The sequence below is a fragment of the Homalodisca vitripennis genome, chromosome 2 (assembly GCF_021130785.1).
Source record: "Homalodisca vitripennis isolate AUS2020 chromosome 2, UT_GWSS_2.1, whole genome shotgun sequence".
In the NCBI taxonomy this organism is placed as follows: domain Eukaryota; kingdom Metazoa; phylum Arthropoda; class Insecta; order Hemiptera; family Cicadellidae; genus Homalodisca; species Homalodisca vitripennis.
In genome coordinates this window covers 27,363,390-27,366,563 of record NC_060208.1, presented here as the reverse complement: position 1 = coordinate 27,366,563, position 3,174 = coordinate 27,363,390, and the positions used below count along the sequence as shown (strand labels likewise).

The 3,174-nt window shown below is 32.5% G+C and overlaps 1 non-coding gene across 1 annotated transcript; it reads left to right on the top strand.

The window, feature by feature from the left end:
* The first annotated feature begins 643 nt into the window (after positions 1-643).
* On the top strand, positions 644-716 carry Trnav-aac. The gene has a single exon. It is a non-coding gene; the product is annotated as a tRNA-Val (tRNA).
* Positions 717-3,174: the final 2,458 nt, after the last annotated feature.

Genomic DNA, 3,174 nt, shown 5'->3' with positions numbered 1-3,174 from the left:
GAAGTACAAGAAACCTTGAGATTTTTGTTCTGGATAACTTATAAAAGTATTGATAAAACTAAAACATTTTTTGGTTGAGTATTAATTACATCTTTACAATGAGACATCTCCCTTATTGCTAAGACTAAGAATAAGGTAGTAGAAGTGTATGAGGTAACATTGTTCTTGATGGGGATACAATCACGATGGCCACAAGTTCAGCAATCTTAAGCTACTCTTTTAAACTTCAGAGCGGTCGTTTCATATTCTTCACACTAATTTTTAACTTCAACTCGTATAGGCCACAATAGTAATGATTTACCTTTACAATGGTTATACTATATATATAAATTTTGCACTTTTTGCAATCGTTTGGTTTAAGATATTTAAATACCAATGAGTATATTACTTCAATGTACTACTTATCAATTAGATTTTATTTTTCCTAGGCTAGTAAATTTTTATTTTCTCTACAAATCTGTATCGTTGTTATAAAATAAAGCACAATACTTATTCAGAAAATAAAAATTGTATCACCCAATTTTAAGATATAAGTTTATCACAAAAGTCTACTGTTACCAATTAATTACTAATGTTAATTCGATTCTAGAATATTGGTTTCGTTCAAGTTACTAATTCCTTACTTTGCTTTCTCAGGTACGGGGTTTCCGTGGTGTAGCGGTTATCACGTCTGCCTAACACGCAGAAGGTCCCCAGTTCGATCCTGGGCGGAAACAATTTCATTTTTGCTTGCAAAAAATATAATCAATCGTAAATCTTGTAAAGTGTTACGTGGGGGTAAGAACCGGATATAAGCGTATGACAACATTTTTTTTCAAAAACATTTTTTTAACTAGTCAATACAAGAATCGAATTACTTTTTAAACTATTTGTATTCACAAAAAATATGGAAAGGAGGACCAGTTGCAGAACGGTCTATGACACGTCGAGTCTTTGTGTTTTAGTATATAATAACTCATGTGCACATATTGAGTTATGCTGCATTAACCGAATATATATATATATATATATATATATATATATATATATATATATATATATATATATACAAAACGATTATTAGACTTCTCGGTATAACATTTCCTTTCTTTAATGGAAATCGGCATTTGCCGTTTTCCAAAAGGTATAATAAAAAATAACAGCTAACAAAATTAACATAAGTAAATAAATAAACAGAAATTTTTGAACATGTGATTAACAGCAAAGAATGAAAGAGCAAATATCATGAACAGAGAAAGAATTTAGAAAAAAATAATACATAATAAAGAATTTATCAATTCATCTTTTATTCAGACCAAAGGGTACTTTGGATTTTAATATTAACTGATGTGCCTGTTCTAGATTTTCTAAGTAAATTTTGTTTCCATCTTCGGGTACTTTGCAAATACCTTTCAGTGAATAACATTGTTCAAAATTTTGTTGGTGCCCTAATGCGTGTTGTGAAACCAATTTTTCATCCTGTTTTTTAGACTTTTTATATCCTGTTTTAGACAATGTATATAAATATATACATTGCACTTTTTGCAATCGGGTGGTTTAAAGTATTCAAATTTCTCCTAGAACGATTAGTTCGCCAAAAAGTATTAAAGACTCGTTAAGAGGGTACCCAGAGCTACTTAACAACTCAGAGGTCAATTAATTGGCACTTAAACTCTTGTTTGTCGGCTGGTGACCTCCGACTCGACATTGTTGACACTCTGCACGTAATGGAGGTGTGTCGGGTGTACAACTCGATGAGTCGGTACCGGTGCCATCGTAGGCCCACCACCACAGTCCTCGGCTATTTCGGGCCCAGTCACTCGTTTATTCCCGGACCCCTGTCTGCAGTTTGACTCATTGTTTTATTTGGTTCAGTTGACAAACTGCTCCTCTTCACCTCGACTGAGTGAATCAGATGACCCGAGGCTCGGCCGGATCATCCAGAATCCCGATTTTACCCGAGTTACAAAATTGGACCCAACTTGGATCACATTATCAATCAAAGTTGAAAATTATGATTGACAAAAAGATAATTCGTTGCCTCATTATACGAGTTATAATGTCTGAAATAAATTCAGTATATGTATATGTATTATTTGCCAGAAAACTTTCATGTCTCTTGTTAATCTAAAAATCTTCACCAAGTAGTGTAGTAAATCAAGCGTGGTATCAAAATACGTATTTCTACACGAAAGTATGGATGTATCCAAATAAGTATTTAAAGACCATTTTGGAAGATAAAAATGCTTCCAAATACTTATCCTAAGGAGAATATGAATAAAGACGATTTGAAAGTACTTAATTTGAGGCGAACATGAACGAAAGGAGTCATACAATTACTTATTTTAAGACGAATGTAAATAAAAGGTGAAATGGAAGTAATTAATTTAAGGCGATTATGAATGAAAAAAGGTACCTAAGCATGTAATTTATAATGAATTTAAGTGAAAGATGATATGCAAGTACTTATTTTAAGGCGATTATGAATGAAAGAAAGTATTTAAGTACGTATTTTAAGACGTAATGTGAATGAAAGGCGATATGAAAATACGTTATTTTAAGGCGAATATGAATGAAAGAAGGCGTACAAATATGTAATATTGACGAATGTAAATGAAAGGTGCTATGCAAGTACGTATTTTATTATGAATGAAAGAACATTAAGAGAAGGTTTCCAAGTACGTATTTTAAGACGAATATGAATGAAAGAAGGCGTATAAGTATGTATATTGACGAATGTAAATGAAAGGTGATATGCAAGTACGTATTTTAAGGCGAGTAGGAATGAAAGGAGACACACATTAAGTATTTTAAGCTCTTGGAGGATTCATTTCTGGTGGTTTATACAACTTCCAGCTGAGAAGATCTACAGTTTACGTGTGTCCGAGACACAGTTTTCTAGTCTTAGCTATATAGATTGCTTAGTTCCAGTTCAATGTGACATTTTCTCTTTTCAACACTCAACTTCTTTACAAAGCTAAATATCATCAAAAGGATTATTGCAGACTTGAGGTAACGCGATTCCTATGTCACCTAACTTCAAACCATACCAAACTTGTTCGGGGAATAATTGCCTTTGCATAGCTCCTATTCTTATTTTTCGTTTAAGAAAGGACTGGACTGCAGTGTTGTAAAACTATTGTTGCAACTTTTATTGAACAGTAAGGTACAGTTAAAAATCATCCATAATTTTTT